The 23,879-nt window shown below is 39.1% G+C and overlaps 1 protein-coding gene across 2 annotated transcripts in view; it reads left to right on the top strand.

Moving 5' to 3' along the window:
• rap1gap2a (RAP1 GTPase activating protein 2a) overlaps positions 1-23,879 on the top strand; it is a 299,474-nt gene that overhangs the window by 67,907 nt on the left and 207,688 nt on the right. For both annotated transcript variants that reach the window (XR_009650206.1, XR_009650205.1), the window contains exon 2: positions 2,756-2,791. The gene's annotated coding sequence lies outside the window, so the exon portion shown is untranslated. The remainder of the gene's footprint in view (positions 1-2,755; positions 2,792-23,879) is intronic.

A 23,879-nucleotide genomic window follows, 5' to 3' on the forward strand; every position in this document is an offset into this window, starting at 1 on the left:
AATTGATACCTGGATTGTTACACATGTGACATCATGCACCCCTTCAGGATCTTCCGGATGAATCTGGGTAGATTCCGTGAAAATTGGCTGATCTTATTGATTTTCCATCAATTTATAGCCTTTTGGATCAGCTATGGTTAACGTGTTATTCAATTACATTTTCTGTTTTAGTAACCTTATATCATGACTCATATTGGCAACTAGTTGCAATTAAATATTATACTTCTCGGCCTATTCGGTTTTTAGCCGTGTTGAATTTAGTTCGTTTGGTCCACGGCAGGCGTCGCTTATCCGCGCGATCTTCACGAGACTTGTGTGAGACTTCGAAACGTGATGTGTCAGCCAGGTGTCAGTGCCGCCATTTTGAAAACTGTTTTCCAAACGAAATATTGCACAAAAACGAGTTTAAATGACAATTACTGCCTACTTTTTTCAAACTTTCCTGATTGCTATCAAAACAAACAAAACTTCCAGCTTGATTACATCAGCATTCGAAAGAGGGCGCACGCATCTTTTGACAACGTTGGCAGATGCTGGTCACTTTGATTTCCGCTGTACGTTTTACTTCCGTTCTATTATGTCTCGCACAGATCTCAACGAATCTTGTTTACGGCCGTTGCTTTGACATATGGACTGATATATTACAGAGCATATTTCAAACACTCATAACTTGCTATAGCAGTGACAAAATAGCTACCAGAAATGCATTCCTATATTTAATAAAATGAGATAAATAGAATTTTGATGATAAAAAATTTGCCTTCAGCTCTCCTTTAATAACCTAAACATAACCCTAAACTTAACCTCAGTACCCAAAAGATAATATTTCTGCTCTTTTTTTTTTTATAAAAGAATAAAGAAAAGCTGCATTTGTTAAATGTCAAAACTGTCCAGTTAAACCAGTTAAATGTCAAAACTGTCAGATATTCCTGTCCTTGTGGGGACATTTGGTCTGTATACTGATATAAAAACAGGCCACACAGACATACTTACACATTCACTGGTCAACTGTCCACTTCACACTGTCTCACACACACACACACACATACACACACAGAGACCATGTTGATCGGAAGCCTGCATTAAAACTGTAACCATGGCGATGGTGATACAGCTTCATTCATCTCTACACCTTCCTCCATTCAACGTAACTCACAGACTGAATTTTTATGTGCAATTTACTGCCATCATTTCAGCGCTTTGCTCATTTTATTGGACGTAAACAAATTTTTTCCTTTGACAGAAACTCATTTGCTATTCTTGACAGTCCGTGGGTGACGTGACATTCCTAATCTGTCAACGATGAGGGATTTTCAACACATTTTGTTCCAAGAAATGTGTTTATAACACCTCCTTTTGAGTCTTTGTGATAATGCAATAAGGGCAGATGGTGTTTTCTTGATGATTAAAATCCTGTCTCATTCCTAACTTTGGATATACACACTTTGTGATTATTTTTGATGTGCATTATTAAACCTCAGAGACATTTATTCACTCAGTAGGAATTCTCTTTATCATTGAAGTCTGAATTGGCCCTGTGAGTGTGTGTGCATGGTGCAAAGAGATGGTGAAGGTGTATTCCTGCCTCACACCCAGTGTTTCCGGGACTGGCTCTGGATCCATCGTGACCATGACCATGATAAAGTGCTTACTGAAGATCAATGAATGAATGAATGAATGAATGAACGAATAGCAATTAATAACAAGTGTTGCCAGGCAAAACAAACCTCGCCCGGTAGCACTTATGATGAATATGAAGGAAGATATCACAAAAAAAATAGGTACCCTAGTATAGGTCCATGTGGCTACTGCTTATAAATAAAATAGTTTTCTGATCCCATGTCTATACAGTAAATATAGCATATATATTTACTCTATGAGGCAGCAACCAAAAAAATGAAGCATAATCCAAAAATGAACAATTTAAAAATCACAGAAGTAAAATATACCAAGTGTCTCTACTTTATATTATTCTACTCTTACAGTTTTCGAAACTGAAACCTCCAAACTGAGGCTGAGATACACACGCTGTCGCCATGACCCAAACTCTCATTTCCCGGAAATGGCCCGGCGCTAGAGCTCAGTGGAATGCACTTTCCCTCTGTAATAAGCATAAACATGTCTAAAAGCGATTTCTTTAGTCTAGTCCATTTATTTCGAATGGTGGACCGAATTGTATACACTCACCGGCCATTTTAATCGGAACACGTACTGTATATGCACATGCACAGTGTGCGATTGTTACACTCTTACATTCTTACAGCACGATGACGTAGTGGCTAGCGCCTTTATATGAGGCAGTAGACACAACAAAAATGATTTTGACCTTTTTGGTGACCTTGACCGGATGACCCTCAAAATGTTGGAGGTTCTATTTGAGACCAATGCCCATCTATCCTGAAAGGTTCATGAAGATTGGTCCAGCCGTTTTCCCATAATATAGTTTACAATAAAAAACAAAGAAAGGAAGAAACAATACCTCGTCCCACTTATTCCGTAGTGGGCGAGGTAATTAATTAAAAGTTTAAGCTTAATGATTTACTGTAATATTTCACACCTAGTCACAGGAGCAATGATATGAGCATGTTTCTTTCTAACCCCCCCAAGGAAAAAAAAAAAAAAAAAAAAAAAAAAAAAAAAAAAATATATATATATATATATATATATATATATATATATATATATATATATAGTGTGTGTGTGTGGGTTCTATGAGTGTTAATATACTCTCTTTCTTTTCTTCTTTTCTTTCTAGGATTGACAAGCCCAGTGTTGCGGCTCTGAAAGCCAGGTGAGTCGTCAACTTTATGTACTATCGTTACTTTTACATGCACACTCATAGTCCACTATTATTCTTAGGCATGCAACGATTCACCCAATTCATGATCTGATTCGATTAGATTCATAATATTGGGTTCAAGATTAGATTTTCTCATGATATTTTTTTGAAAAAAAAAAATTAAACAAAGAAAACACTTTGTTTCATTTTCTTAATAACCAACAATAATTATTTATCCACATTTTAAAGGTTGGAGAAAAATATAATAACTTATTCACTAAAAAAGTTAATAATAAATACATCCTTTATGAACATTTGTACTTCCACTTTTTGCTTCTCTTTTCTTTATCTTTCAGCGGTCTGTAAAAAGAGATTTCTTGCTAAATCTATTTGCACAGTCAGTGACACAACAGCTTTTTCACATTTTAGATCTGTTGTTTTGTGTGTATGGTCGTGGCATTAGAACTGTGTTACTTCAGCCTACCATGAAATCACGTGAATTCCCACTATTTAAATAATATTGGCTGGCTTTTTTTTCATGGTATATTAGATATATTCCATTCAGCTAGCATGATATTGAATGAGTCGAAGACGAGTACACAGCAAATTCCCCAGTGTTGAATTAACACTTTCAGAGTTCATTTGTGTCCAATTGGACATAGAAACACAGTAGGGTGTTAAATCAACACCCTGGGTGTTAATTCAACACATGGGATTTTACTGTGTAGCTGAATGGAATATTTCTGATATACCATGAAAAAAGCCATTATTATTATTATTATTATTATTATTATTATTATTATTATTATTATTATTATTATTATACATTCTCTTTTCCAGTTTTTCAATGTCCATTGGTATGTTTTTCTCTTGTAAACAGAGGGGAACCGTCAGGCCCTTCTAGGCCTTCAGAGAAGGCCCAAACATATCAGCATTCTCAAAGGCCAATGCGAGTTTAACCGCGAGTCAGCGCCATCAGCGCAGCAGTAATGTAGCCTTCCAGCTGGTGTAGCATTCATCAGTAGTGTTAGCGAATGTTAATAAAGCGGACAAGCCAGCGCTATCTGTTAAGAGCAAGTAACACAAGCTAACGACTGAGAAACTAAGATTTCTGTCTCCAGACTCTTATTCCACACCGCACACTTGCTACAGTATTTTTCACTCAGACTTAAGTATTCATTTCCCTCTGTAATTTACTTAGTTACTTTTAAAATCAACATCGACCATGACAAACAATGGAGCGACCTGGCAGTCTACCATTAATCCCTTACAAAATCCTTTGCCCTGTTGCTTTTTTGGTGTCTGGCTAAGCTTTGGCTGAGCTCAAGTCCCAGCTCTAATAGTAATGGTTCGCCACTGCTTGTAAATATGCATGAAGAATATCTAATGAAGTTTTGGTAGCCTTTCAGGTGTTCAATGCGTCGTTTTCTTTCCTGGTGAACAAAGAAATGCTTGTGCGCATGTGCAGCAGAAAACTCTCTCACTGGACAGTCTCATCAGCTCTGACATCTGACGTCATGTTGTCTTGACAACCATGCAATATCGTAAACCATATTCAATGCTCATTCTCCATTGGGTAGAGTGACGTCATACACGTAGGATAAGCGATATGCGAACAATATTGCATGCTATCGAACCAAATGAATGAAACCTGCTAGAAGGGAACAGATCACGTTTTTTTTTCCATGGAAAAAGTGTCCTGTATGGATAATAATGTACATTATTGCACCCTCTGCTGCCTAAACAATGTAATTACAGCTAGGATAAATGAAGAGATTACGCAGCCTGATACTGTATTAATCATGATTCGTTTTTTATTTCATCAATTCGAATCATCATAAATTTGTATCATGGTTTATTGCCACACAATATATTGTTTTATGCCTAATTATTTTGAATATTACAATATTCAGAATTTGATACAGGTCAGGGCGGCACGGTGGTGTAGTGGTTAGCGCTGTCGCCTCACAGCAAGAAGGTCCGGGTTCGAGCCCCGTGGCCGGTGAGGGCCTTTCTGTGCGGAGTTTGCATGTTCTCCCCGTGTCCGCTTGGGTTTCCTCCAGGTGCTCTGGTTTCCCCCACAGTCCAAAGACATGCAGGTTAGGTTAACTGGTGACTCTAAATTGACCGTAGGTGTGAATGTGAGTGTGAATGGTTGTCTGTGTCTATGTGTCAGCCCTGTGATGACCTGGCGACTTGTCCAGGGTGTACCCCGCCTTTCGCCCGTAGTCAGCTGGGATAGGCTCCAGCTTGCCTGCGACCCTGTAGAACAGGATAAAGCGGCTACAGATAATGAGATGAGATGAGATGATACAGGTCATGTAAGCAGTGTATTCCGTTTGGATGTTCCGAATTTGGCCTTATTCTGAATTCCTGATGTGCCAATATTAGTCAGGTTTTAGGAGCTTTCTTTGGACATGTATACAGCATATTTGCATCTCAATTGGGGTTTTGACAGCAGTTTGAAGCATAAGCCCTCTTGCCTGTTTACTGTCAGCTCTGTATGTTGTACACAAACCAACTAGACAGCCATTTGCATGGAAAGGGGAATATTAGCAAAATATTCATTTTATTATCCATGTAAACAGCTGAGTAGGAATATTGTCTTTTTCAGAATAAGGGCAAAAACCAGAATATTTTTGCGATGATACTTAAAAATTGTACTCCAGCAAAAATAAAAAAGCTGTGACTTTTAAATGTAGTGATGTATTAAATAGTAAATGTCTTTAAATAATGAAATTAAGAAGATCGCAGTGGATGGTGAATTGACACGATTCTTGATGGCTTTATTTCTAATGTTTAATGAATTTGATTGGATGCTTTAAACAGATATTTAATTAAAAATAAATGCAAATAAAACTCACAGGGGCACATTCTACTGACATGTAGTGTACGGTCATTGTCTAGGGAGAATAGGCGATCTTTGTGATTTGCAAAGAGTATTTTTAAGGTCTAATAAAAATGCAAGGAGTGAAAAGTACTTTTATTTTAATGTTCTTTTCTTGGAAATGTAATTCTTTTAGAATACAAGTCTTCTTTTTCAGGAATACTCAAGTACAGAATAAATATGCTTTATAAAAGGATAAATAAGTCCAATTACTACACACACACACACACACACACACACACACACACACACACACACTCCTCCAGTACTTTATAGATGATTCATACTTACTATAGATTCCTTTTCCTTATAAAGATGTTACGAAGGCCCAAGGTGGGTGGGCGTGGCTTAATTACTTTTCAATTATTTTTTCACCACAGAAGATGCAAAGGATCTGGTTCTTGGTTTGGTTCCAAGTCCAGATCCTCAGAGACTCATTGTGATCTTGTATATTTATAAGAGATGTGATTACTCATCCTTCATATCAGTTTATTTTTTCAAATTCTTCAATCTGATTGGTCAGAAGGTGGATTAATTTTCTATAACATACTGCTGTCATTCAAATCATTAACACACTTGTTCTAATTAACCTCGCAACTCAGTCACGTGGACTCGTATCTTAGACACTCCACGTAATCAAAGCTTAATAATAATTGAAGAAAAAAAACCACCTTGTTGATTATTTAATAAAGAAAAACGTATCAGTGATATGGTGACATGAGAGAGCGATAAATGAGAAGGTGGTGAGGAAATAACTGTTTATATTCTATCCACATTCACTGGATCTGAGCAATCGAGCGCTCTGATTGGCTACTCTACTACTACAACCCCGATTCCAAAAAAGTTGGGACAAAGTACAAATTGTAAATAAAAACAGAATGCAATGATGTGGAAGTTTCAAAATTCCATATTTTATTCAGAATAGAACATAGATGACATATCAAATGTTTAAACTGAGAAAATGTATCATTTAAAGAGAAAAATTAGGTGATTTTAAATTTCATGACAACAACACATCCTACATTGTCTAATGTAGGATTCTAGTTGCCCAACTGTCTTAGGTCTTTTTTGTCGTATTTCCCGTTTTATGATGCGCCAAATGTTTTCTATGGGTGAAAGATCTGGACTGCAGGCTGGCAAGTTCAGTACCCGGACCCTTCTTCTATGCAGCCATGATGCTGTAATTGATGCAGTATGTGGTTTGGCATTGTCATGTTGGAAAATGCAAGGTCTTCCCTGAAAGAGACGTCGTCTGGATGGGAGCATATGTTGCTCTAGAACCTGGATACACCTTTCAGCATTGATGGTGTCTTTCCAGATGTGTAAGCTGCCCATGCCACACGCACTAATGCAACCCCATACCATCAGAGATGCAGGCTTCTGAACTGAGCGCTGATAACAACTTGGGTCGTCCTTCTCCTCTTTAGTCCGAATGACACGGCGTCCCTGATTTCCATAAAGAACTTCAAATTTTGATTCGTCTGACCACAGAACAGTTTTCCACTTTGCCACAGTCCATTTTAAATGAGCCTTGGCCCAGAGAAGACATCTGCGCTTCTGGATCATGTTTAGATACGGCTTCTTCTTTGAACTATAGAGTTTTAGCTGGCAACGGCGGATGGCACGGTGAATTGTGTTCACAGATAATGTTCTCTGGAAATATTCCTGAGCCCATTTTGTGATTTCCAATACAGAAGCATGCCTGTATGTGATGCAGTGCCGTCTAAGGGCCCGAAGATCACGGGCACCCAGTATGGTTTTCCGGCCTTGACCCTTACACACAGAGATTCTTCCAGATTCTCTGAATCTTTTGATGATATTATGCACTGTAGATGATGATATGTTCAAACTCTTTGCAATTTTACACTGTCGAACTCCCTTCTGATATTGCTCCAGTATTTGTCGGCGCAGAATTAGGGGGATTGGTGATCCTCTTCCCATCTTTACTTCTGAGAGCCACTGCCACTCCAAGATGCTCTTTTTATACCCAGTCATGTTAATGACCTATTGCCAATTGACCTAAGGAGTTGCATTTTGGTCCTCCAGCTGTTCCTTTTTTGTACCTTTAACTTTTCCAGCCTCTTATTGCCCCTGTCCCAACTTTTTTGAGATGCGTTGCTTTCATCAAATTTCAGATGAGCCAATATTTGGCATGAAATTTCAAAATGTCTCACTTTCGACATTTGATATGTTGTCTATGTTCTATTGTGAATACAATATCAGTTTTTGAGATTTGTAAATTAATGCATTGCGTTTTTATTTACAATTTGTACTTTGTCCCAACTTTTTTGGAATCGGGGTTGTAGGATATCAGATCATCTACTGCGAGTAGAGAAAAACCAAATGTAGGTGCTACGCGCCTCGTCGGCTATCAGCTCATGTACGACTCGATTTTGTGGAATAACTGTTAATTAGCTGCTATATCATATATGATAACAGGAAATAACCTGCCCTGTGAATGTTCCAGGACAATAAAAATAACTGTAAACATGATGCATCATTCATTAACTTATCTATAAATAAATAAAAAATTATAATAGTTGACAAGTCGCTGTGGCATGAAGCACTTCGGGACTATAAGAGCACACTGTGTCATGTTTAATTCCTTACATGTAAAATGGGAGAGAAAGCTGAACACCTGACATGCTGTATTGTTGCTGTAATTTATTTATTTATTTATTTACTGGCAATTTTCTCAGCTTATGATCAGATTTCATAATGAGAAGAGATGATGAAGATGAAGAAAAGAGAGATAAACATCAAAGCTGCCTGATATGAATAGGCGCAGGTGTTTCTCAAGGCTTGTGTTCCAGCCTTGTTTCCTTGTTTCCATATAAACACAGTTTGTGTACATACATCATACACACAGCGTGTGATCATATGATTTAATACGTGTGCTCTTTTTCAGATTTTATAATGTGTCATAAAATTTTCATAACCATTACAATAGACCCTTTTTCTTGTCAGGATCCATACAAATCAGTATATGTGTGTGTGTGTGTGTATAAGCAATCTGTTGTTACTGAAGATCTTGTCCCCTTTGATTGACACTACAAAGCGAGCCGTAGTCTGTTTTTAACCTGCTGCACTGAGTAGCATTCAGATATACAGCATAATCAAGTGTGTGTGTGTGTGTGTGTGTGTGGCTGTTTATGCCAAAGCTCTTGTCTATGTAATAAAGATAAGTGCTGTCTGAATTATTAAAAAGTGAGTGAGAGAGAGAGACAGAGAGAGAGAGAGAGAGAGTGTGTGTATGTGTGTGTGATCAGAGCAGGCACATAGATGATCCGTGTCTCTTGTTCTTGCTCTTCACACTCTTTGCTAAAGAACTAAAGATGCCTCGCAAAATCTGGTGAGTGGTGTGTTGTTGCTTCAGATGATATGTGATTGTGTTTAAAACATGTTCTGATGTTTATGCCGGTGTGTGTGTGTGTGTGTGTGTGTGTGTGTGTGTGTGTGTGTGTGTGTGTGTGTGTGTGTGTTCACACTAGTTTGCTCAGGGACATCTATGATTTTCTTTCTTTATTTCAAAACCATGCAGCAAAATTGTTCTCAGGTTCAGAGAGTCATAAAAAAGCAATGAAGGACAAGAAAACAAACAGAATCAAACAAAGAGATGAAAACTTTATTGTTTTTTTTCTTTTATTTGCTTTAAATCATTTTTACATCATCCTATTTACATACTAATGCATCGTCATGTTTGTTTGAAAGGTGTGTTACTGAGTCCATATTTGATACTGAAAGTAGCTGTGAGTGAGTGGGTGTGGCTTAAAGGCCATAGTTGAGAATGTGGGTGTGGCTTTAAGTCCATATGTGGGTATGTTCGCGTCCGCGCTTCATGATAATAAAAATAAGAAGAAATAAAACAGCCTATTGTCATTATGCTGCTATACACAGCAGTATTTTAAAATGAATATAACTAACTAGCTAACTCGCTAATATGCAGAGGAATTTTACAGTTATAGTCAGAAATATTTCTACTCTTTACTACTCATGCTTGACTGACCTGACAGGAGATGACTCGAAGACGGTTTTCATCATAGCTAACATAACATAATCTCATCTCATCTCGTTATCTGTAGCCGCTTTATCCTGTTCTACAGGGTCGCAGGCAAGCTGGAGCCTATCCCAGCTGACTACGGGCGAAAGGCGGGGTACACCCTGGACAAGTCACCAGGTCATCACAGGGCTGACACATAGACACAGACAACCATTCACACTCACATTCACACCTACGGTCAATTTAGAGTCACCAGTTAACCTAACCTGCATGTCTTTGGACTGTGGGGGAAACCGGAGCACCCGGAGGAAACCCACGCGGACACGGGGAGAACATGCAAACTCCGCACAGAAAGGCCCTCGCCGGCCACGGGGCTCGAACCCAGAACCTTCTTGCTGTGAGGCGACAGCGCTAACCACTACACCACCGTGCCGCCCAACATAACACAATTTCTGAGAAAATTCTTATGTCCTAAATAAATGTTCACAAATTTCATTGCTACATTTAATCAAATTGCTAACACGGGCTCGAAACCCAACCCAATTTTGGTCCATTACATGATAAGTTTTACTTCAACAGGGAATATACTGTATTTTAAGTCATATTCACAAATGTTCATATTTGTCGCTAACTACTGAGCTAACATTATCTGGCATGACAGGATTTCTCAGAGGATTTAAAAAAAAAAGTTCATCACAAATGATCATAATCTTGCAGCGGTAGTTAGCGATCATGAGCTAACCTGACAAGTACTATTCATCATACTGTGCTCACAATTCTCACTGCTAACACTAGCTAGTCCTTTTGTGTGAGCTGACCTTTTGTTGAAGTCATATTCACAAATGTTTATCTTCAGCACTAACGATAGTTCACTAGCCAGCTAACAGGAGCTAACCTGACAAGGTTTCTGAGAGGATGTTTGAATTACATTCTTAATTGTCTCTGCTAGCGCTAATAAGCAAGCTAGGATGAGTGAAACTGACAAGATTTCTGAGAGGATTATATTTTTTTTTACCTGGAAAGGTTAACCAGCTAGTTAGCATGAACAAACCTGACAAGATTTCTCTGGTTTTTTTGTGATATATACACTAATGTTTGTAATTTTCTCTTCTAAGATTATCCAGCTAGCTAGCATGAGGGAACCTGAGAAAATTTCTGAAATGATTTTTTGAGTTTTATTTATAAATATTATAATTTTCTCTTCAAAGATGAACCAGCTAATGAGCATGAGCAAACCTGACAAGATTTCTCTGTTTTTTTTAAAAATATGTTTACGAATGTTGATAATTTTCTCTTCAAAGATGAACCAGCTAGCTAGCATGAGTGAACCTGACAAGATTTCTCTGGAGATTTTGAGATATATTTATAAATGTTTATAATTTTTTTCTTCAAAGATGAACCAGCTAGCTAGCATGAATGAACCTGACAAGATTTCTGAGATGATTTTTTGAGTTTTATTGATAAATGTTTATAATTTTCTCTTCAAAGATGAACCAGCTAGCTAGCATGAGGGAACCTGACAAGATTTCTGAGTTTATTTTTTTTTAGTTTTATTGATAAACAGTATAATTTTTCTCTTCAAATGAGCAAACCTGACAAGATTTCTGTAGTGTTTTTATAACATATTTACAAATGTTTATAATCTTCTCTTCTAAGATTATCCAGCTAGCTAGCTAACGAGCATGAGTGAACATGACAAAATTTCTGAGATGATGTTTGAGTTCTCTTTACAAATATTGATCATTTTCTCTTCAAAGATTAATCAGCTAGCCAACATAAGTAAACCTCAGAGCAGGGCCGTAACTACCATTGAGGACACCGAGGTCATGTCCTCGGCATTTTTTTCCCACGGTATTTTTTTTTTTTTCACTCAGAAATGTGAAATTAATATATGATGAAAATCGTTCTGACTTTGATCGGTGGAAAATTCTAAATTCAGCTTGCATCCCCCTGTTCTCATGTGTTTGTCTAAAAATAAAGTCCACGTAATCATTTTTAAACGAAGCTGAAATATCCGACCTTGGAAACATTTCATATTCGGCAGCCTCGCGATAGTCAGCTAAGCACCACAGGATACACAAGAGCTGAGAAGTGTTCTCATCAAGGTCCGGCTCCGCAGCCAGGCAGTTTGTCAATTAGTCGTGGAATCTGAAAATTGACATAAGATGAAGAAGTCTACTACACTAAAACAAAACAAACTCAGCTTTGGAAAGTCAACAAGTGAGAGAAAAAGAAAGAGGGAAGAAGGTGAGTTAATTTTGCCAGTCACTGACAGTTATGTGCCGGAATGCTTATGATCATTAACAGTGCAATTTTAATTAGCATTTCAAGTAACAACAGTCGAAGCCACTTAGCTAGATAGGATTTTCGTTTTCCAGGCGGCACAAACTCTTTTATTCTCTCTCGTCTCGATTTGATTTGGTGCGTTTCAGATCAGAAAAGGCTGGACAGTCGTGACCTGTTGTTTATGAAGTTATTGGGTACTGACGAGACTTGAGCTATTTTGCTAACTTACCAGACTATAGGCTAACGTGAACACAAGACACTATTGTTTTGATCATTGGTTGTATTTTCGAACGGAAATGAAAACGGGTAGCAAACTTATTATGTTCACATTTTATTTACAACATGATGTACCACCTCTGACTGCTTTCTGTCAATCATGAAGAGCCCAGCCGCGTTCACAGCTCCTCCTCCAATCAGCAGCTGGAGATGAGCCTCCTCTCGGGAAGTCTTGTCCCGCCCCTCTTATTGACTCCCATCTCCAGTGAGGCTCAGTCTCCGAATGGAGCGTTTTAGTCGGTTTTGTCCAATAACCGTCTAGTATTTTGCTATTGAAAAGGGCAGATATTTTTTAAAAAGCAATTGAAGTCTATTCAGGCTCGGCTAGATTGCGTTGTCACTCTCACTCACTCATACTCACTCACTCACGCACGCACGCACGCACACACACACACACACAAAAAATACTTTTATGATCGTGCAGTTTTGAAATTGTTAAAATAAACATGTTCACCTACATGTTCATCTTGTTGGGCTTGTGATTTTGACTCGTTTCCAAAATGTATGAAAAGTCACCATATTAGGACATTTTTTTTTTTTTGGCAAATAAGATGTATCGCAATGTTTGACCTCGGTATTTGAAAAATCCTGGTTACGGCCCTGCCTCAGAGGTGTAGCTGGGGGGGTCCTGGGGTCCCTTTGTCGGACCATAATTTTTTTCAATAGCCGCATAAGAATATTAGAAAGCTCCCACTGTAATTTTTCTAACTTTTTTTTTTTTTTAAACTAGATTGTCACCTCAGCCTCATTAGGGTTTTTATAACCTTGTATGGACTTACTGTGGTTCGGGCGCAAAAACCCAGTTTGTCAGAGTGTGTGCGGGAGAGATGGATGTAAGTGCAGATATGTTAAATAATACACAGTGTGATATGAGCATAAAGTGCGTGAAACGCACACAACAGGCAAACAGTCCGAAACAGCAGGCAAAGTTGTAATCGAGGAAACAGGCAGGAGGTCAAACGAGGTGCGGACAGAATATCAGAGGCAAAACTATACAAGATCAAGGGACGAGAAACAGGAGTCGAAAAACCAGGAGATCAACAAGAACAGGGACAGGAAACAAGGCTCAGTAAGGCACACTAGACGTGGTGTAATACTTCACATCGTCCTTGCATGGGTGCAGTCCTTAAATAGCCCAAACATAGTTCATTGATTAAAGACAGGTGTTCTTTGTTAATGGTGCGCGTGCTGGAGCTCGTTAGGCACGCGTGCAGCCCGAGGCGCGCCTTCAGGTGCACGAGCCAAGGCACGCAGGACTGACACAATTCTGTGCAAGCGCAACACGATCGCACTAGAAAGCATGGCCAAGTTGCCAGTGTCGCTGCAGTCTTTTTAGTTGCGAATTATTTCCTCTTGTGTTAATAATTCGCCATGCCAAAACAAGCGAAACTTTCCTCCTTCTTTTGACGTGAAGAGAGGTAAGCAATGTATTATACATTTTTTTCCATCAAAAGTTGCATTTTGTGGCTTCGACGCTAAGTTTTAGTGTGCTGTTTCTAGAACACAACATCAAGAAAACGTGGAAGAAACGGTAATAATGGAAGAGCCGGTTTCTAAGCTACCTAAAACTAGCAATGGTAATTATTTTTTGTTACATAATGTACTCAGGCTGCCGGTCAGTGTGTGACCCCCCCCCCCCCCCCCTTTGAAAAATCCTAGCCACGCCCCTGAACCTGACAAGATTTCTGAGATGATTTTTTTGAGTTATATTTACAAATATTTATAATTTTCTCTGCTCAGGCTAACAAGTTGGCTAACACAAGCAACCCTGACAAGATTTCTGTGAGGATTTTTGAGTTATACACTACCGTTCAAAAGTTTGGGGTCACCCAGACAATTTAGTGTTTTCCATGAAAAGTCACACTTTTATTTACCACCATAAGTTGCAAAATGAATAGAAAATATAGTCAAGACATTTTTCTGGCCATTTTGAGCATTTAATCGACCCCACAAATGTGATGCTCCAGAAACTCAATCTGCTCAAAGGAAGGTCAGTTTTATAGCTTCTCTAAAGAGCTCAACTGTTTTCAGCTGTGCTAACATGATTGTACAAGGGTTTTCTAATCATCCATTAGCCTTCTGAGGCAATGAGCAAACACATTGTACCATTAGAACACTGGAGTGAGAGTTGCTGGAAATGGGCCTCTATACACCTATGGAGATATTGCACCAAAAACCAGACATTTGCAGCTAGAATAGTCATTTACCACATTAGCAATGTATAGAGTGGATTTCTGATTAGTTTAAAGTGATCTTCATTGGAAAGAACAGTGCTTTTCTTTCAAAAATAAGGACATTTCAAAGTGACCCCAAACTTTTGAACGGTAGTGTATTTATACATGTATATCATTTTTTTCATATTAGTTATTCATCTTAATATGAAAATGCAAAAACAAACAGACAAACAAACAAACAAACAAACAAACAAACAAACAAACAGAACACAAAGTAGGATAGTCAGTTCAGTTATATCAGTCCCAAATGTACTACAACAGGTTTTTACCCCAATAATCAACCATAAAAGTAAAAATACACTTGCTGTTTCTAGGGAATAGGGTGTAAGACACCATTTGGGACACAGCCAGACTCTCCTTGAGCTTCCACCACAGAGGAATTCAGAGTTTCCTGTTGAAGTGATGGAAAGTGAAGCAGTTAGTGGGCTGCAGATGTGCCATGAATTGTCTGACACCTAAATGAAACCTTGTCTTCATAAAGCTGCTTACGCTGTCATAAAAAATGACATCACGTGAGCTGCAATATAATTATCTCCTGCCATGTGCAGCTATTAACTGGAGAAAAATGACAACCATGTCATGTTATAATGACTGTGTTATTAACAGGCTCTGCAAGGGCATGGTTCTTCATAAAGTGGAGCTCATTGTTTGGAAAGATCTTTTGGCATGGGTTCCATTTGGGAAATAATTTCACCATTTTACATTCCATAAGACCTGATCAAGACAACGTTTATTTAAGAGTATGCCATAAACACATCATGATCAAACATGACGGATACTTTCAGGTGCAACATCCTAACTTCCCGTCCAAAATCTAATGTATTATATAAGGAATAAAACACTTGGGGATGTGTTTTTAGAGAAAAATAATGAATCACAGGAAGGTGTGATGAAGCTGAGTTACTGTTACCACCTCAAGTTGATTATTTTCTGATAACAGCACATCCCAAACTGTTTAAACCACAGCAATTTGACAGCGCTAACATTTAAACTGTTTTTTTTTTTTAAATCCTTCTTTTACATTTATTAAAGGTGCTGACTGCAAAGTTGAATTCTGGGTAAAATTTTCTATTTCTATAGCTGTTGGAGTTTCGAGATTTTTCTCTGCTGCACACACACACACACACACACACACACACACACACACACACACACACACACACACACACACACCGTGTATCCTGCGTGTAAATGTTTTGCCGAGATAAAAAGTGTCCCACATTTTATGATTCTGGAGATCACCGAAGTAAGTGAGGAACAATATCACGTGACCACCGTGGGGCGTGTTTGAGCTACTTTTAACTAAAACAAGCCGGCATGGGCAAACATGTCGGACTTGGCTCTCCTGCCAGCTAAAAGCCATCAGAAAAGAAAAGGAAAGCCTGCCTAGTGAGTGCAACTGCAAGATAGAGCAAGGTCATTGCTCTGACCTGTCATTTTTCTGGACAGATAACTAAATCATTCTAGCTAGTGCTTAGCTATCTTAGCCTTAGAATGCATGGGCTCGACTCCACAGTAGCGATTATGGTGTTATACACCTAATGTTTTGATCTTACAGAGAAAGAAACGAGAACACAAAAGCAGGAACAGAGAAAAGATATAAATATTCATATTTTGTTTCACGGATCTATTCGCAAATGCTGACCACAAATTACATCCCTGTGACTCAAAACTCTCCGAGGTTGATGCAGAGTCACGATGTTTTCCGTGCGTCATCATCTTGATATGACGCAGTTCCATAATTATGCTAATTAGCTCAAGCTCCTCGCGTTTGGCTGTTTCCTGTTTCGATAGAGCCATGCTGTTTACTTCAAGGTGTATCAAAACAGTCCCAAACAGAGAAAAGCAACCCTCAGGATATCAAAATGATCGCATCTCATCCACATGATGTTATTCTTGCAAGACATCAGAAAATGCTATGCACAATAAAAAATTTAAAATTTCGGATGACTTTGCAGTCAGTACCTTTAATCAATGATTCTTTTTTTTTATCCTATTGTGGAACATCCACAGAAATAAATTGGTTCCTGTTATTACTTATAAACAATTGTTTTTCCTCTTTAGAAGTTCTCATCTCATCCCATCTCATTATCTCTAGCCGCTTTATCCTGTCTTACAGGGTCGCAGGCAAGCTGGAGCCTATCCCAGCTGACTACGGGCGAAAGGCGGGGTACACCCTGGACAAGTCGCCAGGTCATCACAGGGCTGACACATAGACACAGACAACCATTCACACTCACATTCACACCTACGGTCAATTTAGAGTCACCAGTTAACCTAACCTGCATGTCTTTGGACTGTGGGGGAAACTGGAGCACCCAGAGGAAACCCACGTGGAGAACATGCAAACTCCGCACAGAAAGGCCCTCGCAGGCCACGGGGCTCGAACCCGGACCTTCTTGCTGTGAGGCGACAGCGCTAACCACTACACCACCGTGCCACCTCCTCTTTAGAAGTTAATAAGACAAAAAAAAAATGCACATTGCCGAGAAACCAAAAATGTAAACTCCTAAGACTTTGCCTTAATCAGAAAACTTCAAGTTGCAGCTTCAGCTCTGACTGTTACAAAGCACAGTGCTGATACTGGAGACTCCTTCCATAAATGCTATATAAACATCTCCTGACAAAAATCTTCAACATTTACACTTATTCAATTTCGGTGGCGCATCCATCACAACAGTCCCTGTGTAAGTGGTTACTACAGAAACGATAACGTATTAGATCAAGTGCATCGATACAGTATAAACCTTGTCAGAGCTGCTGTTATGGAAAAGTAATCAATACTTCGGACCACTCAGAATCAAGAATTCATGTAATGTTATATGGCATATTTAACAAAGTGGTATTAAAAATGCAATTTTTAAACCCTACATCTGGCTTCACTGCTCTGGGCAACACACATGGCACTAATTTACACCTGGTGCCAAATCGATGTCTAAACTAGAGGGCGCTAAAACACAAGGTAAAAAATAAACCTGCAAATTTTAACATTTCGTGGATGTATATATCTCGTTCTGAAGTGCAAATGTGAAACTTGTGAGTACAGGAAGAAAAATTTTGTGCCATGCTCAAACTGTTTTTTTTTTTCGCTTCTCAAATGTTTTTTAATTCTCAATTCCACAGTTGTCCTCACACCTCAAGTGGATTACCTTCAGCTATTCTCTGTGTTTGAGTGATGATTTTTTTTTTGCGCTCATGTTTTGACATGGCGTAGGTTTTGACAGTTAAAATGGGTAATGCATATCAGTGTCACATTGTAGTCTATTAGACTATTGTTGAATATTACTTGGTGTAATACACTACCGTTCAAAAGTTTGGGATCACTTTGAAATGTCCTTATTTTTGAAAGAAAAGCACTGTTCTTTTCAATGAAGCTCACTTTAAACTAATCAGAAATCCACTCTATACATTGCTAATGTGGTAAATGACTATTCTAGCTGCAAATGTCTGGTTTTTGGTGCAATATCTCCATAGGTGTATAGAGGTCCATTTCCAGCAACTCTCACTCCAGTGTTCTAATGGTACAATGTGTTTGCTCATTGCCTCAGAAGGCTAATGGATGATTAGAAAACCCTTGTACAATCATGTTAGCACAACTGAAAACAGTTGAGCTCTTTAGAGAAGCTATAAAACTGACCTTCCTTTGAGCAGATTGAGTTTCTGGAGCATCACATTTGTGGGGTCGATTAAATGCTCAAAATGGCCAGAAAAATGTATTGACTATATTTTCTATTCATTTTACAACTTATGGTGGTAAATAAAAGTGTGACTTTTCATGGAAAACACAAAATTGTCTGGGTGACCCCAAACTTTTGAACGGTAGTGTAGCTCCACAAGGAGACCACAAGGGGGGGATATAACAGATCCTGAAGATATAATTGATCCCTCCTTTGATGTAATATGGCTCCTTCGAGTAGTTCTTGATGATATGGCGTGGTCTGTCTGGTTTTAATATACATATAGGCAGACTATAGATCTAATAATGCCCTGCAACAGCTGGTATTTATGTATATTTGAAAATTACAGATAAAAATTGATAATCATCTGGACAATTTCTTGATTATTGATACATGAAAAAGGTTATTGATCCCCAAGCCTAGATTTAGTCCAGATGACTTTTTGTGTAATGAAAGCTCCAACACTGAAACCAACAGCTAATATCAATTGTGTTAGCTGGCTAGTTAGCTAGCTAGCTAGCTAACACACCCAATTCACAAAATGTTCTCACTACATGGAGTATCGCATGCATTTCTGGTTGTATTTGCAATTCTGATTGTAGTTATCATGAATGCCCTTCTGGATTCTAGTGGTGTTGAATATGAATTCCAACCGATATCCAATTTAGTTAACATGCCATAAATTGCATTTATTCAGTACTTTAAATTGTTTAAATGTCTAAATATAAGGTATGTGACTTTGGTTGGGGCGAAAAATACACAAATGTGGTTTTACACGTCCATTTACACCTTTGTGATTTGGCCCGAGAATAAAACAGGCTGTATTCCTTTTGATGGTGTGTTCATTAATATGTTGATGAGCTCTGCTTTGATTGGCTAGTTTGTATCTGGTGTGCGTCACAACAGCTTGATCGTCTTCTGTGGGAAACGCAGTCCAGAAATATGACCTGGAAGTGCTGCTCGGAAATAGATTTCATAAATTTATATGACAACACAACTAATTTCTTTGAATGGCACACAAGCAGGAAAATAAAATGATCCTCTGTGTATACAAGCTAAGCTTTCTGTTCGATTCCACCCTTAAGTGATGAAATAATTCAACAATTTTCATAATAGATATTAATGTTTGTTTTTTTTAAGCAGGGAATTTGTCAACTGTCCATAATCTTCTTGAGCTAAGTAGCAATGTAAGGTTAGCCAACTTCATCTTTATTGCTAACTTGAGATAATGTCCGTTAAAATTTTTAAGTCCAATTCTCTATATACTCACTGGGCACTTTATTAGAAACTCCCATCGACCTGCTGTTTTGTGCAGTTCTCTAATCAGCCGATCCTTTGACAGCAGCACAATGCATAACATCATGCAGATGCAAATCAAGAGCTTCAGTTAATGTTCACAATGTTTAAACATCAGAATGGAAAAGAACTTGACGCCAACGGCGTCGACGGGGATGCCTCCTCCCGGTAGACTACACACCTTACTAAGTTGTGATTTGGGGATGGACATTTGACCTCACAGTAATCATGACCTGGTGAAATTACTTGTATCAGCCTTGGAGATATTGTGTTCACAAGGTTTTTGGACAGACATTTGACCTCACAGTGACCTTGACCTTAGACCTCTTGATCTCAAAATCTAATCAGTTTATCTTTGTCCCCAAACGCACAAATGGTGAAAGTTTGGTGAAATTCCTTTGATTTGCCTTGGAGATATTGTGTTCACAAGGTTTTCGGACAGACATTTGACCTCACAGTGACCTTGACCTTAGACCTTTTGATCTCAAAATCTAATCAGTTCATGTTTGTCCCAAAGCGCACAAATGGTGAAAGTTTGGTGAAATTCCTTTCATTAGCCTTTGAGATATCGCGTTCACAAGGTTTCGGGACGGATGCATGCACGGACGCGCGGACGGACGGAAGGTTTTGGGACGGACGGATGCACGGACAGATGGACAACCTGAAAACATAATGCCTCCTGCACCTTACGGTGGCGGAGGCATAAAAAAATTATGATCTCAAAGTGTGACTTTCTTTCACTGTGGCATGGGTGTTGGTTTGAGCCAGATGGACTGGTTTGAGTATTTCAGAAACTGCTGATCTCCTGGAGTTTTCACACACAACAGTCTCTATATACAGAATGGTGCGAAAAACAACAACAAAAAAAACATTGATTGAGTGACAGTTCTGTGGGTGGAAACAAATGCCTTGTTGATAAAAGAGGTCAGAGGAAAATGATTAGATTGGTTTGAGCTTTTTTTTGCCAGGAAGGAAAGATATAGCATCTCATAGCAACTCTTTACAACTGTGGTGAGCAGAAAAGCATCTCAACATGCAACAGCAGAAGAACACACTGGGTTCCACTCCTGCAGCCAAGAACAGGAATCTTAGAATCAAGAACAAGTTCCTATTAAAGTGACCGGTGAGTGTATGTACTCACTACATGGCTTGTAACATATATATTGTTGTAAAACCTAACCCATAACCTATATGAGGAATAGCAGAGCATTTCAGATTCAGCTCCAGATAAAAGAAAGGGACTAGTTTTTGTCCCCATCTCAACAGGAAACCTAAAAAAGGGTCAATTAGAGACACGTACACATAGTGCAACTGCCCATTATTCACTGCAGACAAAGAAAAAACACATAAAAGAGCAGCACAAAGATTCAGCTATATGCAGGAGCACCTACGCAGGCACCCACACATCACCTGGCCTCTGAGTTTGTACCCACGTAGTGGCTGTATTAACCATCAGAGAAAAAACTAATTGCTGTTCCTATTATGCTTAATTGTCTTTTTCAGATTTTTTTAAATTTTGTTTTAAGTCACCTTAAACATGTACAAGACATTCATTCTTCTTCAGTATGTTCTTGGTAAGATCCTGGTGAGGGTCGTAGTGGATCTGGAGCCAATCCCAGGAAAACTGGGCGTGAGAGAAGAATACACTCTGGGAATGGGAATATAGTATAAGGGTCAGTCCACTTATCTGCATGTTTGTGGGAGGTGGATATGAGGAGGATATCTAAAACCCCACACAGACAATAACCCTCAGGATCTCAGGATCGAATTGGGGACTCTGGAACTATGAGGCATCAACGCTACATTTAACCTTTCCCTCAGAGGGACAAGTAAACTTTTAATTTCCCAAATTCTCAATTTCTAATTTGAATCAGTGACTATTAGTGTTATTCCACTTGGGGGCAAAATAGAGCGATAAACCTCGGGTCATTATCTCAGCTGCTGATTAAATGCACGAATGATACATTATTGTTTCTTATCAAGTGAAGGATTTGATGCTGTGTCTCATTTCAAAAGAATTAATGGAGGGTTTTTTTTTTTTTTACAGCTATCACAGCCTCATAATAAATAATAACCAGAAAAAAAGGTCTGGCTTTTGGGTATTTTTTTTTTCTTCAAAATGTCAAAATTCCAGAGATGCCAACATATATGATTTGGGTGTAACAGCTACGGATTTGACGCACGATTACGGTGCTACACGTAGACCTGAAAATATGTTTTTCAACCGGTTTTGCCCATGCATCGAGCAAACTAGCATATTTTCAGTGTTCGGACTGTTAAACTGTCATTGTTTACACTCATCTCATCTCATTATCTGTAGCCGCTTTATCCTGTTCTACAGGGTCGCAGGCAAGCTGGAGCCTATCAGCTTGACAGAACAGCGGAGACAGCAGAACAATGGAAGAAGTACACGCATGCGCATAAACCCCTTCTTCTGTAGCATTAGCCACATTAGCTTCCGCAGTGTTTGGACTAAAGACAATGCCCTAAGGGCTATTCTCTCTCTCTCTCTCTCTCTCTCTCTCTCTCTCTCTCTCTCTCACTTTGCACCATTACACAATAAATATTCACAGTGAAAATATTTTGTAAGCGCATTTCATGAACCAAGTTATAGGATTTATTGACAACTCACATCGAGTTCGTTACACTTCTACCCAGCGTGAAGCACTGACAGTCATGTGGTTGTGACTTCATCGTAAACAAATCCGTTCTACTCATCCAGACGACTTCGCAACGGTGCCGTTGCCATATTTTTCCACTCTGGGACCCGTTCTCAAAAGATTTCGTTTTGGGGCACCCAAAACGCCGGTGCCGTGTGGACGCCAGGCCGAAACGATAAACAATTTTATCAGATTCACCTGAATCCGTTGCCGTGTGGACAGGGCCTAAGAGTCCTGTGTCATGCCAACAGTAAAGCATCCTGAGACTATTCATGTGTGGGGTTGCTTCTCATCCAAGGGAGTGGGCTCACTCACAGTTTTGCCGAAGAACACTGCCATGAGTAAAGAATGGTATCAAAACATTCTCCAAGAGCAACTTCTCCCAATGACCCAGGAGCAATTTAGTGATGAACAATGCTTTTTTTCAGCATGATGGAGCACCATGTTACAAGGCAAAAGTGATAACTAAGTGGCTTGGGGAACAAAACATTGAAATTTTGGGTCCATGGCCAGGAAACTCCCCAGATCTTAATCCCATCGAGAACCTGTGGTCAATCCACAAAAAGCAGGTGGACAAACATCCATCCATCCATCCATCCATCCATCCATCCATCCATCCATCCATCCATTATCTATAGCCACTTATCCTGTTCTACAGGGTCGCAGGCAAGCTGGAGCCTATCTCAGCTGACTATGGGTGAGAAGTGGGGTACACCCTGGACAAGTCGCCAGGTTATGGGTGGACAAACAAAAACCCAAAAATTGTGATAAACTCCAAGCACTGATTATGCAAAAATGGGTTGCCATCAGTCAGGATTTGGCCCAGAAGCTGATATCCAGCATGCCAGGGTGAATTGCAGGAGTCTTGAAAAAGAAGGGCCAACACTGTAAATACTGACTCTTTGTATGAACTTGATGTATTTGTCAATAAAAGCCTTTAAAACTTATGAAATGCTTATAATTGTACTTCAGTATACCATAGAAACATCTGACAAAAAGATCTAAAAACACTGAAGCAGCTAACTTTGAGAAAACCAAAATTTGTGTCAGTCTCAACACTTTTGGCCATGACTGGACTGAAGCACTGTATTATAGGACAAGCTCAGTTATCTGAACCCCTTTTATCTGAACATCGTCTTACTGAGCCAGACTTTTTCCCCAGAGAGTTTGGATAATTGAGCTTATACTGTACAATAAGCCTTGCATTTATTTTCCTGAAAAAGTAGCTCAAAATGGCCTAGATTGCATCTCTGAGCTTCCCTGAAATTTGGTTTCTGGGGGCCTCGGTGGCCCCCAGACCCCCAGCCTAATAGGAAGCCTTGCTTCGCTTGGCTTCACCTCACTGTGCTCGGAGTTGCTCCTCTTTTTCATTTGCCAATGTTGCCATCTCTGACATTCTACTTTAATTTTTATGAAAAAAATGTGTATGTATGTATTGACGCTTCAAGACCACATGTCTCACTTACTTTTAAACATTCTGATATAACACACAAAACACTTTTACGAGTGGTTCAGTATTAAAGAATACACTCTATTGGCACAATTCTTTAACTGATACAGATTCGAAAACAAACCACTTTGGATGAACCCATAGAAGCAGCTCCTTCTGTGCACCACTAGATGGAAACCATGTCATGAAAAGTCTACATGTGTCTCAGCATCAAAATATGATGCACGTTCCCCCTCAGTTATCCTCTAGAAGGAGCACGAGTACAAGACTCTGAGCTGTCCTCTGGTTTTGTACCTCTGTGACTAAAACTCGCTTCCTGCATATGATCATTGCA

This window comes from Neoarius graeffei, chromosome 17 (assembly GCF_027579695.1).
Source record: "Neoarius graeffei isolate fNeoGra1 chromosome 17, fNeoGra1.pri, whole genome shotgun sequence".
Classification (NCBI taxonomy): Eukaryota; Metazoa; Chordata; class Actinopteri; order Siluriformes; family Ariidae; genus Neoarius; species Neoarius graeffei.